General features: G+C 42.5%; 1 long non-coding RNA gene across 1 annotated transcript; it reads left to right on the forward strand.

Annotated features, from left to right (window-relative positions):
• The first annotated feature begins 658 nt into the window (after window positions 1-658).
• On the forward strand, window positions 659-18,088 carry LOC131189314 (uncharacterized). Its single transcript, XR_009152977.1, has 3 exons — window positions 659-934; window positions 15,586-15,641; window positions 17,659-18,088. It is a non-coding gene; the product is annotated as an uncharacterized LOC131189314 (long non-coding RNA).
• Window positions 18,089-24,748: the final 6,660 nt, after the last annotated feature.

A 24,748-nucleotide genomic window follows, 5' to 3' on the forward strand; every position in this document is an offset into this window, starting at 1 on the left:
TATTTGGACGGGCTGGTGCGTAGTGATTCTTCAGGAGGGTCTGAAGGGTCTGCCACGATACGGAGTGTAGCGGTGTTGGCTCCGCTAGGGCTTCTGCGACGGCGATGACTGCTGACCCACAGTGGCTTATGAAGTAAGCCCGTTTGCGGTTGTCGGAGACTCCCTGTAGCTCGTTTGCCTCCAGGAAACTTTCGAAACGGGTCATATATATTCCCCATGTCTCCTGGGCAGGGTCAAACGGAGTGGGTGGCGTGTAGCCGGTCATCGCTGCATTCGCCGTCACCTTGCTGGGTTTGATTCTCGTAGTGAGTTCAGCTCTGTTCTGGTGCTCTGCCTCAATATCCCACCTTCGTCGCCAATGTTAAGTTTGGGTATTGACGAGGCAGGAGACCAGGTTAGTGACAACAGCTCTTTAATATAGTGTGACCCAGCAAAACTCTGGAGAAAAACCTCTCCTTATATACACTTCAGCCTGAGGCTGCATCCAATCAGAAACGAGATATTTCCCGCCTAAAAGTCCCGCCAAAACTTACAGTAATACATTACATCTCCCCTAGTCTAAGCTGACCAGACGTCCCGCTTTTGGCGGGACAGTCCCGCTTTTGGCAAATTTGTCCCGCGTCCTGCTGTGTTTTTAAAAAGCCCCGCTTTTTCCTGCGGAGGCAACAACTTTCAAGACACGTGGACTTCAACTCCCAGGATTCCCAGCCACGGCTTCCCGTGCTGCACTGCGATTGGCTCCCTCTGGCCGCCTTTCAAAAAGAGAGCTTTGCCATTGGTTGCGCAGATGGGGCACGCTGGCAATTGGGCGTTGCTAGGGAGACGGAGGCGTGTTCCTGCTCCGCCCAGGCCCCGTTCGACTCTCCTGGCAGACGAAGTTCTCTCAAGCCAAGCCCGTCCCGATGGCGGGGAGCAACCAAGCCCTCATAGCAAGGTGGGTGCGTGGGAAGGCCCGGTGGTGTCGCTTGGTTCCCGCAGGAGGAGGAAGGTCTTCGCGCCTGGACTGGGCTGCGAAGCGTGTGTCAATCGCCTCGGCCTGCTGTCCACCCAGCAGGACTGTCCTATGGCCGCCTCCCACCCATGCAGCACCAGCCTACCCTAACCCATCTGGACAAAGAGTGATGGAGAGAAAGAGGGGGGCAGAAAATGATGAAGGAGAGAAAGAGAGATGAAGGATAGAAGGGGGAGAAAGATGAAGGAGAGAAAGAGAGGGAGGGAGAAAGAGAGATTAAGGAGAGAAAGATGGAGAGAAAAATGAAGGAGAGAAAGAGAGATGAAGGATAGAAGGAGAAAGATGAAGACGAGAAAGGGGGGAGAAAGAGAAGGAAGGAGAAAGAGAGATTAAGGAGAGAAAGATTGAGAGAAAGAGAGGGAGGGAGAAAGAGATTAAGGAGAGAAAGAGAGAAAGGTGGAGAAAGAGATGGAGAGAAAGAGGGAGGGAGAATGGATTTGTTCTGGTAATTGGTTTAACAAGCATGGCACTGAAAAAGTGACTTATGACTGTTTTTTCACACTTAAGAACATTGCAGCAAACAGTCATTAGGGCAAAGAAGCTATGTCACATGACCACCTGGACATGCCCACCCAGTCACATGAAGCACCGCAGTTGTGACATGAGTGACATGGTTATTAAAAATGCTGCAATAGGGAGAAATGTGAGGATGGTCATAAGTGTGAGGACTGATTAAAATGTGAGAACCTGTCAGAAATTACTTTTCAGTCCTCTGCAGTCCCTATGTGCATAGGGACTACCCAGACGGCTGAAAAAAGTGATTTCTGACAGGTTCTCGCACTTTTGACTAGTCCACACACTTATGACCAGTCATCATTTATCCCTGTTGCAGCATTTTGTGCGTAGGGACTACTCGGAGGACTGAAAAAGTTATTTTTGACCTGTCCTCACACTTTTGACTGGTCCTCACACCTACAACTGTCCTCACATTTTACATTTTGCACCCTATCTTGTAACCGTGATGAAGAGAAGCAGTTGTGAAATAAGTGACATGATTGTTAAAAATGCTGCAATGGGCATAAATGTGAGGATGGTCATAAGTGTGAGGACCGGTCAGAAATTACTTTTTTTAGCCCTCTGAGTAGTTTCTATGCCCATAGCCAGGGCCACCCGGTCACATGAGCAGCTAGCCATGCCCACCCAGTCACATGACCACCAAGCCACACCCCAAAATAAGCCACACCCACAGAACTAAAAAAAAATTAGAACACCCCCCCCCCCACTTTATCAATGGTAAAATCTGGTCACTATACCCTAGTCCTTCAATGACTAATCAAGGAATTAGGAGTCAGTGACTCTTGACCAACAGCCAGAAAGAAATGGTGACAGGCTTTCACCAGGGAGGAAACTGCCCCAAGCATCAGCTGGGGAAGATTGAGGTTAAAGAATACAGAGGAGAAGAGGACTGAAACTGCTATGTGGCCTAGCTTTTTCTTTGGGCATTTGGCAAGAGGAAGGGGAAAGACGATTTGTTTAAACCAGTACTGTGCCTTTGAAATTTACCACATTCTTATGCAGGCCACCCAGTTAGATGTATATGAGAGAAAAAAATGAACAAGTGTCACTCCAAGATACCAAAAGATTCATGTCATTCATTCAAAAAAATGGTATGGTCTAAAGTTTGTACACCCACACAATACTGTTTGGAGGGTTATAGTTACTTTAATACAAACAATAAGCTAGTCTTATATGTTTACAATTAGAGGTTTATTTTAAAAATGAATATTCAAAAGAAAGGAGCAAGAAAATCATGCTGGCTGCTAGGAACATGAAGGAGCCTGTTTGGGATCTGTCTCTCCCTCTCCCTCCCCTCCTCCACAGTTAAAAGTTTCAAGAGCAATAGTAAGAACTATAACAAATTACATTAAAACAGAAAATGTGAACAAGGAAAAAACAGAAAAAGCTAAAAATTCAATTAGAAAGTAAAGTAGACTAAAAGAACAAGATATTGAGAAAGATAAAGACATAGAGAACTGGCTTTTAATATCCTTCACTGCAGTCATATTGTAATGTATCTTTAAGAGTTGTGGAGGGAAAACTGAGCGGGAAAAAGCACGTTGCTGATTGGATTAAGCCTCTGGCTAAACTGTATATAAAGAGAGGGTTTTCCCAGCCCGAGTCGCTGGGTTCACCATATAGTAAAGAGCTGTTGTCACTATCCTGGTCTCCTGCCTCGTTATTGCCCGAATCTAACACTGGCGACGAAGGTGGGATCTCGAGGCTAAGAGCGCCAGGGAAAAAGCTGAAGTCACCAGGAAGACGCGAACCCAGCAAACAAGGGGCGGAAAGCAGCGATGTCGAGCTACACACCGCCAGCGCCATTCGACCCAGCGAAGGAAAAATGGGGGTCATACATGGCTCGTTTCGAGTGTTTCCTCGAGGCGAACGAACTTCAAGGAGTCTCCGACAACAGGAAGCGAGCGTATTTCCTGAGCCACTGCGGTCCAGAGGTTTTCGACACCGCAGAATCGTTGGCGGAGCCAACGCCGTACAATCGGTGCCGTGGCAGACTCTACAGACCATATTGAAAGCCCATTATGCACCAACGCCGTCCAAGTATGTGCAGCGGTTTGAATTCAGGAGCGAGGCAGCAAGAGGCGAGTCCATCAGCGCATACATGGCAGCCCTGAGGAAAGCCTCAAAACATTGCGAGTTCCGAGACTTGGACGAGGCATTGCTGGAGCAACTCATTCGTGGGGTCAGGGACATCCGTTTGCGACGGCGGCTGCTGTCCAAAAGCAACTTGACGCTGGCAAACGCCTTGGATGAAGCCAGGGCTAATGAGATGTCTACCCAAGCGGCGGAAACCCTACAAAAGCAGGTCGCACCAACGGCTGGTGCGAAATCAACCCCGGTCCACAATGAAGAGGTCCAGGCCGAGTCGGACGGTGAGGAGGAGGAAGGAGTCTTCCACACCGGGAGGCCGGAGAAAGAAGACCGGGGTGACTGCGCGAGTTGTGGAGGGCAACACCAACGACAACAATGCAAATTCAAGGATGCGACTTGTCGGCGGTGCGAAAGGAAGGGGCACCTAGCACAGGTCTGTCGAGCACCCCAACCTTCCCGCCAAAAATTCAAACCGACCAATCAGAGCGCGGGAACGGCGAAGCGGCCCGTGATTGGTCAATTCAAAAAAGGCGCGAAGTTGAATCAGACTGTCGTGAGAGTGGGTCACGCAGCAACACGCCTAGAGAAGAAAATCTTTACGAAAACGAAGATTGAGGGGGTGCCGTGCCGATTGGAGGTGGACACCGGCTCAGCGATCACGATCATGTCCTGGAACACTCTCGTGAAAGCCTTACCCGCCATCGCAAAGCGCAAGCTGAAAACACAGAAATTAAAGGTACAAGACTACCAAGGGAATCGCATCCCTGTTTGAGGGGTAACGTCCGTCCACGTCGAGTATGGACGATATAAGAAAACTCTGTCCATCACCATAGTCGATGGGACCCTGCCAAGCTTGTTGGGACTGGACTGGTTCCGAGCATTGGGCATGGGAGTGATTGGAATCTTCAGAAACGAAGTCAACCTCAAAGACGCACTCATGAAAGAATTGGGGACGTTTTCAGAGACTGCCTGGGCAAGTACAGGGACCCCTATTTCTTTTAACTTAGACCCACAAGTTGCCCCTATTCGTTTAAAGGCTAGGAGGGTCCCGTTCACCCTAAAGCCCAGGATTGACCGGGAACTGGACAAGCTAGTAAACCAGGGAATTCTAGTGCCAGTTGACCATGCTAAGTGGGAGACCCCTATAGTCACCCCAGTCAAACCGGACGGGTCGGTCCGGATTTGCGCTGACTATAAGGCAACGCTTAACAAAGCGTTGCAAAGAGTGCTTACCCGTCCGGTGGTACAGCACTTACTGCACTCAATGGGGCAAGGGCAGGTTTTGCCAAGCTAGACTTGGCCCAAGCCTATCAACAGCTGCCTGTAGATAACAGCACAGCCAAGCGCAGACAATTGTGACTCACAGAGGGGCTTTTAAGTGTACCCGGTTACAGTTTGGGGTTAGTGTGGCTCCAGGGTTATTCAGAACCTAATGGAGCGTCTATTGCAGGGACTACCAGGGTGGTACCATACTTTGACGATGTACTGGTATCCGCTGAGAATCTAGAGGAATTAGGGGTAAGGCTGCGAAAAGTTTTGGGCATTTTCCGGTCTGCGGTCTCAAAGTTAAACTGAACAAATGCCAGATCGGGGTTGAATCTGTGGAATTCCTGGGCTACCGGATAGACAGGAAGGATTCACCCACTGAAAGCAAGGTACGGGCCATCAGGAAGGCCCGGTTCCAAAGAACAAAACGGAGTTGCAGGCATTCTTAGGTCTGGTCAATTTCTCTGCGGTATTCTTAAGAAACAAGGCAACAGTAGCCGAGCCGCTGCATAAACTACTAGCAAAGACGGCTGCATGGTCTTGGGGAAAGGCGGAAGCTAGGGCATTCGAAGGGGTAAAGAATCTCCTATCGAGTGATAGCCTCCTTATCCAATACAATGGCACGCTGCCATTAGTGTTAAGCTGCGATGCATCTCCCTATGGGGTGGGGGCTGTGCTCAGCCACAGGTTGCCAAATGGCACAGAAGCCCCTATTGCATACTACTCCCGAACCATGTCATCAGCTGAAAGGAATTATAGCCAGCTTGATAAGGAAGCCTTGGCTATAGTCTCCGGAGTAAAGAAATTCCATGAATATGTATTTGGTCGTGATTTCGAAATCATCACGGACCATAGACCTTTGCTAGGCCTGTTGGCAGGCGACCGCCCAACGCCCGTGGCACTTTCGCCCAGACTGACCAGATGGACTATCTTCCTAGCGGCGTATTCTTACAAACTACTACACCGACCAGGGAAGGAATTAGGGCATGCAGATGCCCTGAGCAGATGCCCGTTACCAGAGACTATCGAAGACCCCACTCCGGGGACACCAGTTCTACTAATTGACTCTTTGGACTCTGGCCCAGTCACATCCAAAGAGGTGGCTTGGGCTTCGTACAAGGACATTACAATAAGGACTGTAATTGGTTGGGTACAAAGAGGTTGGCCCGCTGCGCTGGGCGAGCGTTTTAAAGAATTTGTAAAAAAACGTGGGGAACTTTCGGCTCAAGGGGGGTGCCTGCTATGGGGGGATCGAGTGGTGATCCCGGAGAAATTGAGGGAAAAGGTATTGGAGCTCCTTCACGAGGGCCACCCAGGGATCGTGAGAATGAAGGGTCTAGCGAGAAGCTACGTGTGGTGGCCCTTAATGGACTCGGAAATTGCTGAAAGGGTAGGGAAATGCCAGGCCTGCCAGGAATCCAGACCGCTACCCCCAACGGCCCCGATTCGGGAATGGGAGAGACCCCAGGGCCCTTGGTCTAGGATCCATATCGATTTTGCCGGCCCCTCCGAGGGCCAAACCTTTCTGGTAGTAGTCGATGCCTACTCCAAATGGCTGGAAATCATTCACATGAGATCCATGACAGCCGAGGCCGTGATTGCAGTCCTACGGCACCTATTTGTAACCCACGGGTTGCCCGACATTTTAGTCTCCGATAACGGCCCGCAATTCATGGCAACCCAGTTTGAGGGGTACTTGGCAGAGGAGGGCATCCGACAATATCCTCTCGGCGCCTTTCCACCCTGCGACGACGGCCTTGCAGAGCGTTTCGTTCGGGCGCAAAGGAAGCATTGTCCAGAATCAGGCCAGGCGATTGGCAAACAAAATCGATACATTCCTAGCAGTCCAACACAGAACCCCTGTGTAACAACTGGCCGCAGCCCGGCAGAGCTATTAATGGGTCGGAAGCTTAGGTGCCCACTAGACCGTTTAAACCCAAACTACACACCAGACGGTTACAAGGGGAACTGGAAAACAAGAGGGATGGCAGTAGGCGACCTAGTGTGGGCACACAACTACAGCGAGGCCCGACCTGGTTAGCAGGAAAAATCCTAGAGATAACAGGACCAAAATCATATCTAGTAGAGATAGAGGATGGCCGGGTATGGGCGCCACATAGACCAAATAAGGAAAGCATAACCGTAAATCAGAATCAGACGAAACAGGCCCTGACTATCAATGTTTGAATCCACAGCTGACTCAACCCCGGGGCAAACGCGGGACTTATCTGAGTTCCAGGAGGTCCAGCGACGCCAACCGGTTCCTCCTGAAAACAGCAGGGACGACTCTGCAAATAATCCAGGGCCGGATGGCCTAGAGGAGGAGCTGAGAGGAACAAACAGTCCCTCCGGTCAGCTCGACTCACTCCCAGAAAATGAATTGCGCAGGTCCGAAAGAGTCAGGAGACGCCCAGTCTACTTGCGTGATTACGTTGAAAAATAAGATGTAAATTCTATGTAAATATTGGTAAAGTGTTCTCTGGGAGGGAAGGAGCGTAATGTATCTTTAAGAGTTGTGGAGGGAAAACTGAGCGGGGGAAAAGCACGTTGCTGATTGGATGAAGCCTCTGGCTAAACTGTATATAAAGAGAGGGTTTTCCCAGCCCGAGTCGCTGGGTTCACCATATAGTAAAGAGCTGTTGTCACTATCCTGGTCTCCTGCCTCGTTATTGCCCGAATCTAACACATATTATAAGCAAGTTATATTTTAACCTCTCTAAAGCTATAACACAACTCTTTTCTTTCTATAACCTATGCTGTCAGACAAACAGAATTACATTTTCATCATTGACCAATAAAATACAATCAATAAAATTAAAGCAAAGCTATCCTCTAATAACAAGAACTATTAGCAATCATTTGTGAGCAAAGCTTACACATACAATAGGCAAATTTTGCTACTTTTAGAGAAACAAATTTATCTTGATTATTTATCAGATAGTGCAGATAAAACCTGTCAAGAGTGCCCTGTAATCCTATCTAATGATCAAAATCATAAATCACAAGTTAATTTTTTGTCAATTTCACCAACAATTCCTCTATAGTGGGTAGTGATGAATCTTTCCATTTTGAACATTATAATAATCTCACCATAGTAATCATATATTAAAATAAGTTCCCATGACACTTTTCTAACAGTGTATCCATCAGTCCTAAAAGGAAAAGTTCTGGCATCAGTTGAATATTAACTTTTAAAATCCGCTGTATCAATGTATATATTTGAATGTCCTTCATCGTTGTTCACATTTCTAACATACATTTGAAGTGACTTTATACATTTTAGATAATTTATCTGGCATCATGTACCAATACTACATCATTTTATTAAGAAAATCTTTTAAATCATAATATAAATGTCAACCCCTTTAACCATATATTTTCCCATCAGTCCTTCTATATATTGTAATCAATAAGCCTATTTCACATCTTTGACCTGTTCTTCCTCTATTTCAAATTTCAACAAAAGTTTAGATGTTTTAGCAATTACATGTTTATCATCAGTACATGTACTTCAAATTCTGTCTAATTTTGCTCCATGCCTTATCTTTTTGCTCATTTTAAATCTTTCTGGTAACTGTAAATGGAAAAACCATTTGCAACTATAACTTTCTGCTATTAATTGCGCTCTTAATTTAATATTAAATTCCTCTGGATGGTTTTCCAATAATTCTCAGTGCATCAAACATTTGCTTTGACTGCTGTTTCTCTTCTATAGAATGCTTTTTGAGCTGAAATTCAGAGGTGTTTTTGAGAACAACCTGATTTTATATCTGTTCCATATCCTCAATATGGCATATCTCATAAGATGGTTTTTAAAATTCATATTAATTTTAATTTTATTGTACCATAAATACCCATTCCAGGCAAATTTCAGGTTGTGATCTTCTAACTCTAAAAGTCTTTTGTTTCTCAGCAACATCCATTCTTTTATCCATCATTTTCTTTGCAACAAGAGGTGAAATGCCATTTCAAATCCAGTAAACCCAATCCTTCTCTTTCTTTTACATGTTGTAACACTTTATATTTAATACTTTATATTCCCTCTTTCCCTGACCTACAAATTTAAATATATCTTTCTGCCATTATTTGAATGGACCTGTTGTCAAAACAGGTATAATCTGAAAAAAAATATCATTTTAGCAAAAACATCCATTTTAATATGATGTTATTAAATTTCAAAAACACGAATAAAAAGTAAACAATCAAGAAAAAGAAAGTACCCAAAAAACCCAAAAAAAAGCACAGTAAGAAAAAAGGGGAAAAGGAAAGAAAAAGGAAAAAGAATGACTTCTGCCTTTCTTTGGTATAGATATACAATAGATAAAAAATGCATCATATTGTAGGAAGTTAACATCCACCCCTCTCCTAGAAGAATGAAATATTTTAGAAAATATTAAAAAGGGCAGAAGATTATATTTCCCTGGATAAGAAATGGAGAAACATGTTTTAAAGACAAAGCAGCTTCCTGCCTCCCCCCACCTTTGTCAATGGGTCAGAGACAGCAACTCATTCTCCCCACCTTTGTCAATGGGACCATCATCTGCAACACAATAGGACCCACCTAGCAACAGAAACTCACCACATGACACTGGGAAGATTACATCAGCCAGCAAGGCTAGCTAAGACCCCCACCCCCTGGGAGTCTGACAGCCAATCAGGACACTCTTCCTGTGCCCCAGAAAGTTCAAGGGTCAGAAAAAGCATAAAGCCAGGAAGCGCACAGGATCTCATCCCTTTTCTGTTCAGGAACTCAAGCCATGTGAACCTGACCACCATTAAACCATCTTTCCAAGCAGTCTCCATGTTTCCAGTGTCTTTATCCCCACTTGGAACTGAACCAGATGGATATTTCTTCCAACAATATAAAACATTTTTATAATAGAGATTATCCCCAACATCAACAAATTTAATTTCTACTATTTTAACATGTCCTTCTTAATTGCATTCCATGTCTTAACAGAATTATTTTGAAATAACATACAATTTATATTTGTCACATAGCAATACCCAAGTATTTTACTTTTTTCTCAACCTTAAAATCAGTTTTCTCCATCAGTTCTATTTGATCTTCTAATTTCATAAAAATCTAATAAAATAAAATAAATAAATAAATAAATATTTTTATTAACAAAGCAAATTTCAAATTATCCATTATTTTTTTTTAAAAAAAACCTTTAGTACTTTACCTTTTGTATTTTTAATATTTTTCTCAGTTCTATTTTGGGGCAGGGGAGTGGAATCACTTTATTCCACTCTCTATAATTTGTCAATGAGTCCCTGCTTGGAAAGTCTCAAGGAAGCTGACTTCTCAACCTCAGGGCAGCTTCAGATATATTCTGTAATCTTTCTGCCTTGCCACATTTCAGCTAAATCCTGGGCTTAGAAAATTTAGAACTGTGCCGCCTTTGACATGAACTGAGTTTAACTCATAGAATCATCTATTACAGTGGTTCCCAACCAGTGTGCCGCGGCACTAAGGGGTGCCGTGAGATCTTTTGAGGGTGCCGGGAACTTTTGAGCTACGGAGATTTTAAATATCTATTTCCTTATAAGGGTGCCGGGAACTTTTGAAAGGCTTTCCAAGGGTGCCTCAAACAAGAAAAGGTTGTGCCTCAAACAAGAAAAGGTTGGGAACCACTGATCTATTACAATGTCCTTCCTGTCGAAGACTACTTCAGCTTCAATTGCAACAATACACGAGCACACAATAGATTTAAGATTAATGTTAACCGCTCCAATCTCAATTGTAGAAAATATGACTTCAGTAACAGAGTTGTTAATGCTAGGAATACACCACCTGACTCTGTGGTATCTTCCCAAAATCCCCAAAGCTTTAACCAAAAACTGTCTACCATTGACCTCACCCCATTCCTAAGAGGTCTGTAAGGGGCATGCATAAGAGCACAAGCGAGCCTACCATTCCTGTCCTAATGTTCCCTTTCGTTATATCCAATTAATATAGTTATTACATGCTCATACTTATATATATATGCTTATATATTGTATAGTTATTACATGCTTATGCTTATATATACTGAGTGACAAAGTAAAATAAATAAAAAAAATTAAAAAATAAAATAAAAAATAAATCCCCAAAGAAGATACCATGAGGGTATTCAGCCTGGGTTGGTAAGCGGGTGAGGGTGTCAAAGTGATTGCAGAAATAGAGAAAAGAATGGCTACAGCAACAATAACAAGCTTTTCAAATTTTACAGAACATGAAATAAATGCAAGTCTATATTTGCATTCTTGTCACCAAATCCCTTCAGTGGTAATACAGATGCAGAGTTAACCTCATGAGAAATTTTGGGTTGCCACGTATCTCTTATTTTGCCATATGGGATGTGTTTATTAGAACTGCACAGATACAAGGGTTACAGAGGCTTTCTTTTGCTGGCTGGCTAGCAATAAAAACATATTGCATAAACCCGCCATGTACATCAGAGTTGGGAATAGCCATAATATTTTATTTCATGTAAAAGATAAAACCCTGTAAACACATGAAGGAGTTGAATAAGATAACTATTTTATAAAACACATTTGGTTCTTGTTATAAAATGATTATCATGAATATTTGCAGGACTCTGTGGTTAGAGCATGGGGCAGTTCTTACAAACTTGCCTTTTTGGTAATACACTTTAGATAGACGCCTATTGACTCATGCCTTTGAAGCTTCCTTGCAGAAATAAAAAGAAGATGTTTTAACAGCTGGCAATGGTTTGTAATGAAATGCAGATGTGAGAACATGTGGCTTAAAGGTGTGCTTCTAGGAGGAAACTGCCTGGGACAGAAGTATGTTTGGTAAAGTACCTCATGATAGTCTGTAACATAGGTGAACTTTCTTTCTTCTTCTATATAGAGAGGAGGCTCACTTGTCTGACTTTTTAATAGATGAATATTATAGGAGCTTTACAAAAACTAGGCCCAACCACCAGTGGTGGGTTTCAACTGGTGTTATCACCGGTTCGCTTCATGCACACGCTTCACACACTCTGCGCAAGCACAGTGTATGACGAAACAGCTGAGATGTGGCAATCTGCTCTGCCGCACCCTTCAGCCAGGCTAAAAACGACCAAATATAAGGTGGGAGGGCCAAACTAACTGTCAGAGAGAACCAGTTCTCTGTCAGCTCACCATTGACACTACCAGCTCGCCGGAACTGGCCCGAACCGATAGAAAACCACCACTGCCAACCACGCACCTTTTTCACAAGTAATTAGAATTTACACTGAGTTTCTTTCTTTATCAAAGCATCGGTGCACATGGACTGAATTGGTTTAGGTCAGAGGTGGTATTCAGCAGTTTCGGACCAGTTAGGGAGAACCGGTAGCAGAAATTTTAAGTAGTTCAGAGAACTGGTAAATATACCAGTTTGGTAAACTGATAAATCTCTGACTGGCCTTGCCCCCATCTATTCTCTGCCTCCTGAGTCCCAGCTGATCAGGAGGAAAAGGGGATTTTGCAGTATCCTTTCCCTGGAGTGGTGAGGGAATGGAGATTTTAAAGTATCCTTCCCCTGCAATGCCCACCGAGCCATGCCATGCCCACCAAGCCACGCCGGTAATAAAAAAAATTGAATCCCACCACTGGTTTAGGTCAATTCATGCCCTCATGTTCTGGATTGTGAAGTGGGAGCAAATCTAAACTCCTTCCCTGGTCCCTCTGTATGCTGTCTCCTCCAGTCTGATATTCCATCAATGTTCGGAAACCATAACTTTCAGAAAGCCCCATTAGAGCACAGGCCAATGCAACTAAGAATATCAGTTTGGGGATGGTGGAGCTACTAGAACTTTCTGCCTGGCTAGGAAATTTATTTATTTAATTAATTTATATGGCCACCCTACTCACACCTGATGACCCTGGGCAGCTTACAATATTAAAAAATACACAATCTAAAACCCTCAACCCTCCTACACCAGGAAAAGAATTTGAAAAATTAGTTCAATCTTACTTCAATTGTTCACTCTGTGAGAGTTTATAGTGTTTAGTGTTATAGTGTATAGTTTATAGGGTTTATAGTGCGAGGGTAACTAGGAGAGTGTGGAGATGAGAAGCACATGAGAATGCAAAGTAATAACGCATTTAGGTGAATTAATGTCAATATTCCAGGAATGTTACTTTATTTTTTTTATGGAAACAGAATTTTGACAGCGGGTCCAACTACTCCTTTTTAAAGACAATAAGGTCAAGGCAAGGTTATTCTTGAATGTCCTTCTCCTGCTTTTTACTTGGCAACTGTTTCACCTCTCCTACCTGTATCTGAAGTCCAGAAAGCTAAATTCCTAATACACCAGTGCTTTTCAAACTTGACAACTTTAAGGTATAAGGACTTCAACTACCAGAATTTCCCAACTGACAGTTCTTATATGTTGAAGCTCCCACATCTTAAAAGTTGCCAATATGAGAAAAAGTACTCTGCCCTAAATAGTCTGATAGAAGTCTCAGTTGATTGATTTTCTGTGTGGGAATGACCTCGTTTATGCACTTGTTCACTTCACCAGAGCATACAGATAGATACTTGTTTACTTATTTAATTCTTTCATTTATGTCACCACATTTCTATCCTACCTTTCCTCTGTAAGCTCCTGATAGCTTCCCATTTTTTGATCCTCCTCTTTTATTAGTTGGGCTCAGAGCATGAGTAACACAAAGCACTTCAGAAGGTTTCAGAGCTGAGGGCAAACCTTGTTGTCCACAAGTACCACTAAATCTTACATTTCTTGTTCAAAATGAGATAAGCTGAACTGGTTGCTTTCAGAGTCCTTTTTCTTCTTTCTACTAATTATAGCTGTGAACTTGATGTAGGAGATGCCCTGATGTAGAGATGACCAGGCTGAGCCCAAGGAAAGGGTTAAATGCATCATCTTCACACTCACAAGAGAGCTAAGTCCAACCTTCCTTGAATTCCGTTGACTCTACCATCAATTTGCCTTGACCATTAGTAGTTCAGATTCTTGTTTAGAGGTAGCATGGAATAAACTTATACTCATTTTGGACCTAACTCTGGCCCCCAATTTCTTGTGCCTGGCATCCAAGTTCTGTCTTGTATTATAGTTAAATTTGAAATTTGATCTAATCACTGATTGGACAGCAGAATCATGTAAGCTGAATTTAAAATAACTTTTTGAATTTATTGGTTAGCCTAGTAAATTAAGTCTGTATATCTGAAAACTCATGGTGTTTATTTACTCTGATCCGATTATTGAAATACTGTAATTCTGTTGCAAAGATTTTCTAACCAGCTAAAGCTCAAGTAATTGGTTCTCACAAAATAGTTAATTTATGAAGAAAATTCTAAATCATTCTTCTCCTTTCAATAAATTCTTATCTGGCTCACATACAGTAAGATGGAATGACATGTAAATGAAGTTTCATCCAACAACACCAACTAGAAATTCAGCGGCCTTTGGAACAGATTGCTATTAACTATTGATTTTCTGTTCCAAGAAAATGCATATACAGTAACTGAGGGCTAGTTTGTAGAATCAATAGCTGAGTTATGCAAATGTGATAAATGCATAAATAAAATGCTTCTTTTAGAGTTTTCTGCTTATTATATGCAAAGAGCAGTTCCAAAGTCTTGCTGGTCATCTCATCAGAGATGCAAATAGGAGCTTACACTGCAGGTATATGAATTGGTTTCTAAGGAGGACTGATAACAGAGCAACTTAGTTCATTCATCCTGCTCGCTTCTGATAACTACATATAAATGGGCTAGCAATTTGCGTCAATGGTCATGGAAAGTGCTGCATGGACTGACAAAGAAATGAGCTTTGTTACTTAGAAAATCAGCCTAATGTCAAGGTTCCAGAAAAACCTCTTCTGCATTAAAAAAAACTCAGAAGCCATTGTTTTCCAGAGTTCTTTACTAGCATGAGGAAACTGGCACACGATGAGTGAAATTCCAAAACTGAATTTCCGGATTCTTTTCCCCAGTTATACAAACCCCAAGAGTCCCACCCCCCTGACCCCTTTGATGGTCACATGGTCCCACGTTCTCCCAGTTCATTCGAATATCTTCTTGCCACTCTTCCTGCAGATGTGAACACCATCCGACCTTGACCGCTTGAAGAATGTTACCATACCCCTCAGCCCCCCTTCCTCCCCTCAGGGGAAAAATGTGGCAGCGTCTGGAACCCTAAAGTCTAATATGGTTTCCAGGCCTGACACCTTTGCCTTATAGTAGCTTAAAAGTAGAAACATTATCCAGATTTCTTGCTGACATTGTGCAGTCCTTAGAGAGAAAGATATCTTAGGAGATACCTTGTAAATCAAGACCCAGAAGCTTCCATCCTGCCAAACCAGACCACACAACATTTATAGCTTTGACTAAGGCTGTCCCCTGCCCCCAAATATCTGCTCTTCCTCAATAACTAGGTTACTTCAGTTGCTTCATGTTGTTTTATTTTATTTATTTATTTATTTGTCACAACAGTATATATAAGCATAAGCATGAAATAACTATAGATACATAAGCATAAATATAATCATAAGTATGTAATAACTATATGAAATTGGATACAATTAAAGGGAACATTAGGACAGGAACGGTAGGCACGTTGGTGCTCTTATGTACACCCCTTACAGACCTCTTAGGAATAGGGTGAGGTCAATAGTAGATAGTTTTTGGTTAAAGCTTTGGGGATTTTGGGAAGAATGTTGTTGTCTCTCATGAATTCAACATTCCTTATTTTATCCAGCATAGAACAAAATAACTCACTGGATGAAAATGGACTGAATCACCAGCATAATGCAGGTAAAGATGGACATGAATTCTTCAGCAGCTGTTTAGCTCTATCACAAAAACGATATAGAGAGAAGGCAATGACAGGATCCTGTTTTGGACCTGAAAGTGCACTTTTAGTTAAATAATATAATATTTATACTACTAAAACTTTCGTGTCCATAAATTTAACTGAGCGAACCAGGACCTCATAGGGTAAAACTTTATCAAAAAAAGTACCTCAAATTGATTAACTTACAGACTGTCAGGATCCATTATTCCCGAGGGAATGACATTTCAGATAGTTGTGGCTACTTCAGTGCTGCCGGGCTGCTGCTGGCACATGATCCTCATTTTCAACATTGTGTGACATTTTTCTGGCCACTCACACACTCCTTCATTCCTTTCCCCATCTATGGACCTCTGCACATCTTCCCCAACCTATGTGGCATCTCTCATGTATCCCCACACATCTTTCCCAAACTGCAGCACCTGCCATGTGCTCTCCATGATTCACACAGCACCCTGAATACCCTTCCTGCACAACCCAACTCATGCAGCAACCCTTGCATACCCTTCTTGGCCTGCATGGCACCTGTCATGCACCTCATGTGTCATCCCTGACCTGTGATCTCCCCAATGCACCTTTCCCAATGCACACTGTCCCATGTGCTGTCTCTGACCTGCATAACACTTTTCCATACCCTGGCAACTACCATGCACCATATTTGACCCATGTCACCTCTAATCCCACACTCCCTACCCTTCTTGACCAGCCCTATTCACCCTTGCTGACCCACACTGTCCACCCATGTGCCTTCCTTGATCACCTCAGCATCTCTTGTGCACACCCATGCACCCTTCCCAACCCATACAGTACCTTCATGCACCCCTGAATATCCTTCATGATCCATCCCTTACTGCCTTCTCCATCAGGCAGTAGCTACTTACTAGCCTACTGGCCTTAGACTTGCAACTTCCTGCTGGCTTCCCTGCTGACATTCTCTTTGCAAGCTTCCCAAAAGCAATACATGGGAAAATCAGCAGGAATAGGAAAATGGGGAAACCAGTAGGAATTCTAGGAAGGAAAAGGAAGAAGAAGATCCTAAAATAATGAGCCCATAGGGCATGGATTGTCTAATTCATATTAATAAGCATACTCCTTCACAAATACTGTTCTTCTCAACTACAACTCATTTTTTCCTAAAATTATTCATTCATTCATTCAGTTTATATAACTGCCCAGCTCACAATCATGTTAGGTAGTTAGTGAGTTAATTAGTTCATGATGCTTCATTAGCAGACCCAAGAAGAGCCAGGCAGAATTTGGCAAAAAACAACAACAACTAAGCAACTATAACTAACTAACTAAATAACTGTATAAATAACTGAGCAAGCAAAGATTTTACAAATTTTTTGATATAACAAAGTAACATGAAAATTCTTTTAAAAGAAAAAGCCTGTTCTAAAAAAAAAAAAGGAACATGAACTAGTATTTCAATTACATCCCCTCCACAAAAGAAAATATTTTCTAACAATGTTTTATATTTTTTATATCTGCCTTCTATGATTACTGAGGGAAGAAAATTAAAGAGCATAGATCTACATGCTGCAATATTTTTCTATAAAAATATGTTCAAATATCTTGCCATCCTGCTGCCTATTACTGTATATGAAGGGCCATCTGTACTTTTTCTCAATATCAATTTCCCTCAGTCTTAGTACTGAATTAACAACCAAATCCCATCCTCAGAAACATCTGTGAGGTGAGACTTGGATGAATCATTTTCTTCTTTAAACCCTCCACCCTTCAGTTTTCTTAAGAATGCTTAAGCATGCACGTTTCCTGATCAGGCAAAAAGTAAAAGAACAAAGATCTAGGGTAACTACCTTTTGGTTGAGATTAACAAACTTTTAATTGCCTGTCTGAGTTTTTTCTGTATCTCAGTTGTGACGCACAACTTAATATCAAAGGTAAATGCTTCAATTGTAGTAAACTCTGTTACCTTTGAGCTGATTGTAATTAAGATCTCTTTTTTTTCCAAAACAGCATCAAGGACATCAGACAATATTGCTCCACCTTACCTATGACACTAATATACTCAGCATACTGAAATTGCTATGGTATAGCACTAGAATTTTTCAAAAACTAAGAGACATTTTGAGTAGTTTGGTCTTTAAATATATTTATATCTCACTTTTATAGTGAGCTGCTTACCAGGACGGTTACTTACATAGTTAGATAAAATAGCAATGATATTATCGAAAATAGAATATGTGAATTGGATGTTATTTTCTTTCCTATAGCATTTTCAACACACACACACACACACACACTTCTACTGCCACTGTTCCTCAGTCAAACCACAACTGTTGAAGATAACCAGTTCTGTAAACTAACATTCAGAAAGATCCCAGTTGGGAAAACCTGCCATCAAATAAATATATTTGTACTTTGTTCCTGGAAGAATGTAAAGAAAATAAACTATAACAGAAAATAAAATAACGGACTTTGGGAGTTAATTTCTGAAAGCACTTAAACTGCCCCAGTAGGGATTTGTGAAAGAGCAAACACCAAATACAAAGCGAGGGGGGGATGAAGCCACGCTTGGTTTCATATTATTATTTAGCATATGATGAGAACATGACAAAAGAGAATATATACACACAATCTGTGTAATTATAAGTAAAGCTTCTATGGGGGTATGACAGTGGCCTCATAACAGGATGTCTAATTCAGCTATCCAGGTAATCACCTCTTGAACTGCTTTATGCAAATCTTCTAGGGAACAGGTGTCAAACTTGCAGTGTCACGTTGCCATCATGTGACATTTTACGATGTTTTTCCCTTCGCAGAGCTGGGATGGGTATGGCCTGCACATGACGCATCTAACCCACGGGCCGCCAGTTTGACATCCTTGTTCTAGGGAAACAGAGAAGGCATATCGTGGGCAATCTTGCACAATATGTTTAATAGTTTGATTTCATAAAAAACCTTAGATTGAAAAAAAAATGAACTGAAGCAAAGACGTTTCCTTCAATTGTTCACTTGTTACCTCAAAGTGTTAACAGTGAGAATAATGTGGGAGGACTTATATGTGAAACAGTTTAACTGTTTCACCTGTCCTTTTACAGGCATGCCCATTCCTTTGCTCCAGGAAGAGACACTTTCTGAGTGAAAAGCATCTCCATCAAAGCTAAAGCTCCCAGACACCAAAAAGTTTTTTTGTTTCAGGAGATGCGGGTTAACAGAATAAGGGTTGGAATTGACCTTGGAGGTCTTCTATCCCAACTCCCTGCTCAAGCATACAAATGATTGTCCAGTCTCTTCTTAAAAAGCTCCAGTGATGGCGCACCCACCCATTAATTGTTCTCATTGTTAGGAATATTCTCCTTAATTCTATATTGGATTTCTCCTTAATAAGTTCCTATCTGTTACTACTTGTCCTGCGTTCAGGTGCTTTGGAGAATAGATTAACCTCCTCTTCTCTTAAATATTGGAAGACTGTTATCATGTCACCCCTAATCGTTCTCTTCATTAGACCTAGTTCCCGCAGTCTTGGTTCTGACTTGGTTCTCAACTGAGAGCTGAACACAAGAAGTCAAAAACAAGGAGAGAAGAGATGGAGTGAAGCAGCATCCTGGTCTATCCTGGAAAACAATGTCTGCTACAAAATCCCAGCTATTTAAAATGATATTTTTTTAAAAAAACTCTGAACAAATTATTTATTTATTTTCTCATAAGGAAAAATCCACAGAGTTATTCAAAGCTTTAGAAAATCTCAGTTCTCAGGGTCTTTGGAACCTATTTCCTCAAATGAGAAGGTGCTGAAAGAAGTTTATGAGGGAACAGAGGTCATTTTGTTCCATCTTCCTACTCCGTGAGATCCTTCCCTGCTTTATCAAATGACATTTACCTCAGCGGTAAATGTGATTGGCTTTGTTTATGATATGTTTGCTTGCTTTGTACTCATGTATGCTTTGGGATTGAATGTTCCTCCAGTTCATGCTAAAGTGTCTGAAACAGAAGTAACAGATGACTGCAGAAATGGAGAAAATAATATTTGCGAACAAAGCAAAGACTCTATTCCGACTCTATAGTAGGACCTACCTAGTGGCAATGAGTGTTGCGAAGCGTTCCTACGTTTCCTCCCTCATTGCGTCGGCAGATAACCGCCTGGCCGCCCTGTTTCGGGTGACCCGCTCGCTCCTTCAACAGGAGAGGCGGGAGGACCCCCTACAAGGGCGTGCCGAGGAGTTTAACGGTTATCTATATGACAAAATCGTTCAGCTTCGGGACGGATTGGATCAAAATTGGGTAGATCCAGGCGAGGGTTCCGAGGCCCGTCTTGTTGAGGTGGTTTGGGATGATTTTGATCCTGTGACTCCCGAGGACATGGACAGGTTGCTGGGTAGGCTGAACGCCACCACATGTTTACTGGATCCGTGCCCCTCCTGGTTAGTACTGGCTACTCAGGAGGTGACACGAGGCTGGCTCCAGGGGATTACAAATGCTTCTTTGTGGGAGGGGGTCTTTCCCGCGGCCTTGAAAGAGGCTGTGGTGAGACCCCTCCTCAAGAAGCCTTCCCTGGACCCAGCTGTTTTAGGGAACTACCGGCCAGTCTCCAATCTTCGCCACGGCGAAGGTTGTAGAGAGTGTGGTGGCATGTCAGCTACCCCAGTACCTGGATGAAGCTGTCTATCTAGACCCGTTCCAGTCCGGCTTCCGGCCCGGATACAGTACGGAGACAGCTTTGGTCGCACTGGTGGATGATCTCTGGAGGGCCAGGGATAGGGGTTACTCCTCTGCCCTGGTCCTATTAGACCTCTCAGCGGCTTTTGATACCATCGACCATGGTATCCTGCTGCGCCGGTTGGAGGGGTTGGGAGTGGGAGGCACCGTTTATCGGTGGTTCTCCTCCTACCTCTCTGATCGGACGCAGACGGTGTTGACAGGGGGGCAGAGATCGACTCCAAGGTGCCTCATGTGTGGGGTGCTGCAGGGGTCGATTCTCTCACCCCTCCTGTTCAACATCTATATGAAGCCGCTGGGTGAGATCATCAGTGGCTTTGGGGTGAGATACCAACTGTACGCTGATGACACCCAGCTGTACTTTTCCACCCCGGGCCACCCCAGTGAAGCTGTCGAAGTGCTGTCCCGGTGTCTGGAAGCCGTACGGGTCTGGATGGGGAGGAACAGGCTCAAACTTAATCCGGAGTGGCTGTGGATGCCGGCACCTCGGTACAGTCAGCTGCAGATGCGGCTGTCTGTCGGGGGTGAATCATTGGCCCCGATGGAGAAGGTACGCAACTTGGGCGTGCTCCTGGATGGTCGGTTGTCCTTTGAAGACCATTTGGCGACCGTCTCCAGGAGAGCATTCTATCAGGTTCGCCTGATCCGCCAGTTGCATCCCTTCCTGGACCGGGATGCCTTATGCACAGTCACTCATGCTCTCGTTACCTCTCGCCTGGACTACTGCAATGCTCTCTACATGGGGCTCCCCTTGAAGAGCACCCGGAGACTTCAGCTAGTTCAGAACGCGGCTGCGCGGGTTATTGAGGGAGCGTCTCGGAGCTCCCACATAACACCTATCCTGCGCAGACTGCACTGGCTACCTGTTGTTTTCCGGGTGCGCTTCAAGGTATTGGTTACCACCTTTAAAGCGCTCCATGGCTTAGGACCGGGCTATCTACGGGACCGCCTACTGCCGGCTTCTATCTCCCATCGTCCGGTACGTTCCCACAGAGAGGGACTCCTCAGGGTGCCGTCAGCCAAACAGTGTCGACTGGCGGCCCCCAGGGGGAGGGCCTTCTCTGTGGGAGCTCCGACCCTGTGGAACGAACTTCCCCTCGGACTTCGACAATTACCTGACCTTAGGACCTTTCGCCGCGAACTTAAAACTTATTTATTTCGTATGGCTGGACTAGCCTGATTTTGATTTTTATTGGATGGGTTTTTAAAACTGTGTTATTTTAAGGGGGAGTACGTTTTTTAACATTTTGGGCATTTAAATTAGTTTTTTAAGGAATGTTTTTAATTATTGTGTGTATTTATATTTTATCTGCCTGTTCACCGCCCTGAGTCCTTCGGGAGAAGGGCGGTATACAAATTAAAATATTATTATTATTATTATTATTATTATTATATAATCAAAAAGCACCACACTTATACTTTGAAATCCAATATGGTATGCCTTATTTATTTGCATTTCTATTGGATGATTCAATGTGCCTTTTATCTATCGTTGTTAACACAAAGCATATCCAGGCAATGTCTTCATCTGTTTCTCTCATGGAAAATTATGGATATCAAGGCAACACTGCAGGTTTGCCAATGAGGTGGGAGATGGACAGAAAGTCTGGATGATAGCCACAACTATGCAGCTGAAGCCTCATCTTTTAACTCATCTTGACATATGAAAAAATGTGAAAAAAATATCAGGGCTTTGAATAGACTTTAGAATCCTTATGGTTGCCCAATACATGATTGAGACTGCCATCTTGAATTGTTTTTAACTCACCCTGCAGACATCTACAGTTGCTTCCATTTGAAACACAGCTGTATTTTCTTCCCTCCTTTCATTTCTGTCCTCAGAAAGCCTATTAAGGATAAAAAGACTGAATGGCTTTGGAGTCTCTGTTAATTGACTAGGGGAGACATGATAGCAGTGTTGCAATATCTCAGGGGTTGCCACAAAGAAGAGGGAGTCAAGCTATCCTCCAAAGCACCTGAGGAGAGGACAAAAAGCAATGGGTGGAAATTAATCAAGGAGAGAAGCAACTTAGAACTAAGGAGAAATTTCTTGACAGTTAGAACAATTAACCAATGGAACAACTTGCCTCCAGAAGTTGTGAATGCTCCAAACCTAGAAATTTTTAAGAAGATGTTGGATAACCATTTGTCTGAAGTGGCGTAGGGTTTCCTGCCTAAGCAGGGGGTTGGACTATTCAAAATTGACAGCCCTTTCTGATTAGAAACATCATTTACATACTCCAGATAGAAGGATATCATACAAAGATCTGATTGTTGTGAAGGAGAAAATAAAGAAGAAATGATTATTTTATTAGCAACCTGATAGAAGAGAAAATGATAGTGTGTTCATCTGAAGTGCTTCTGCTCAGGAGCTGGTTCTCAATTTAGTGCATCCATGTTGCTCAGTCCCAGTACAAATCATTTCCACTGACACAAATCAAGATTTCCAATTTCAAACCATCCTCTATCCTGCCTACTGAAATTTTACTAAAACTTCAAATCTATTCCCGAATTAAGATCGTCAGGAACAGAATGAGATAGAACATGGAGGGCTGTAGTAGAAAGGAAAATTGGTATTTCAGTAGGCACGTATGATAGCATTTTCTATTTGTGATTTATTCATCCATGCCTTATATTCTATATTTCTGTCCTCAATACAGTTAGAAAAATAGTTCTCTATGTTTCTACATGATAAGCAAGGAATCTATTACCGTCCCCAATAATTGTTACTTAAATTGATGAAATCCATTCATATATAATGTAAACCATTTTTTGTAACTATCTAATATATTTTAATTTCTAAAATGTACAGGTTGTTCTAATAATCTGAATATTTGACAGTGAACAAATCGTCTGGACTAGGAAAAATTCTTTTAATTCACTTTAATGCAACAAAAAGATACAATGGGTCAGGGGTGAAATCCAGCAGGTTCTGATAGGTTCTGGAGAACTGGTAGCAGAAATTTTGAGCAGTTCAGGGAACCGGTAGTGGAAATTTTGAGTAGTTCAGAGAACCAGCAAATACCACCTCTGGCTGGCCCCAGAATGGGGTGGCAATGGAGATTTCACAATATTCTTCCCCCAGGAGTGGGGGAGGGAATGCAGATTTTGCAGTATCCTTCCCCTGGAGTGGGGTGGGAATGGAGATTTTGCAGTATCTTTCTCCTGCCATGTCCACCAAGCCACACGATGCCCACCAAGCCACGTCCACAGAACCAGTAGTAAAAAAAAATAGATTTCACCACTGCAATGGGAGGCAGGTTTCCAGCAAGTCCACTTCAGAAGAAATGGTCTGTTTTTGTTCCTTATCTATCATAAAAAAAACATAATGTAACTCTGGAAATCCCACCTCTCCTCTTATCATTTAAATGCTCTGGTTGTCTGAAATCACATCTGTGGTTGCTATATTTGGCTAAGTCATCATCTCAACTATTTATCAAAATATGGATACAAAAAGCTGTCTTCCATGTCAGCTGATTTAAAAGAAAGAAAGGCAAGGTAAAAGATTAATTAGTTTATTACAAACATCCCAATACCTAAGCATGAATCAAAATGAAATTGGAAAAATATTCTGGATAGAAACTAGAACTTTTAGAACTCTTGCCTGTTCTATACTAAATCAAAATTTCTCCTACTGGTTTTCTGATAATCTGTATGCTACTAAAAGTGGAGAAGAAAGGAAAAGAGAGGAGAGGAGAGGAGAGGAGAGGAGAGGAGAGGAGAGGAGAGAAGAGAAGAGAAGAGAAGAGAAGAGAAGAGAAGAGAAGAGATGAGATGAGATGAGATGAGATGAGATGAGATGAAATGGAAGGAATCTTGGAGATCTTCTAGTTCAATATAAGCAGGAGACCTTATATCATTTCAGACAAATGGTTGTCCAATCTCTTCTTAAGAGCCTCAGTAATGGAGCATCCACAATGTCTGAAGGTAAGCTGTTCCACTGATTAATTGTTCTCACTTCTTTTACTGTTTCTCAAAACACTTGGCACATTCACATATACAGAAATCTTTCTGTAATAACTTGTTTAAGGAAGAAATATGAAGATTTCCCAAATTTGTATATATTTGTGACCTTTGTAATGGTCTAATAATTGCCCTAAAGTGAGAGACTGAAAGTACTTGTGACTTATTCAAAGTCACGTACTAAGTATTACTGAGAAGAAAAAAGATGATGTCTTGGCAGTTGGCAAGACCAACTGATCTAGCCAAAGCTCTAAAGTTAAGCAAGTTGGACTGGTTAGTTCTTATTAGTTTAAGGATTTTAAACATATATGAACTGCCAATAATTTCAGAATGGCTACCACAAAATTACATGGATGTATTCATGATGTTACCAGCATTTAAACTGAACTTTGAGATTTTAAGAATGTGATTGTCAAAGCCAAAG

Source organism: Ahaetulla prasina, chromosome 1 (assembly GCF_028640845.1).
Source record: "Ahaetulla prasina isolate Xishuangbanna chromosome 1, ASM2864084v1, whole genome shotgun sequence".
Classification (NCBI taxonomy): Eukaryota; Metazoa; Chordata; class Lepidosauria; order Squamata; family Colubridae; genus Ahaetulla; species Ahaetulla prasina.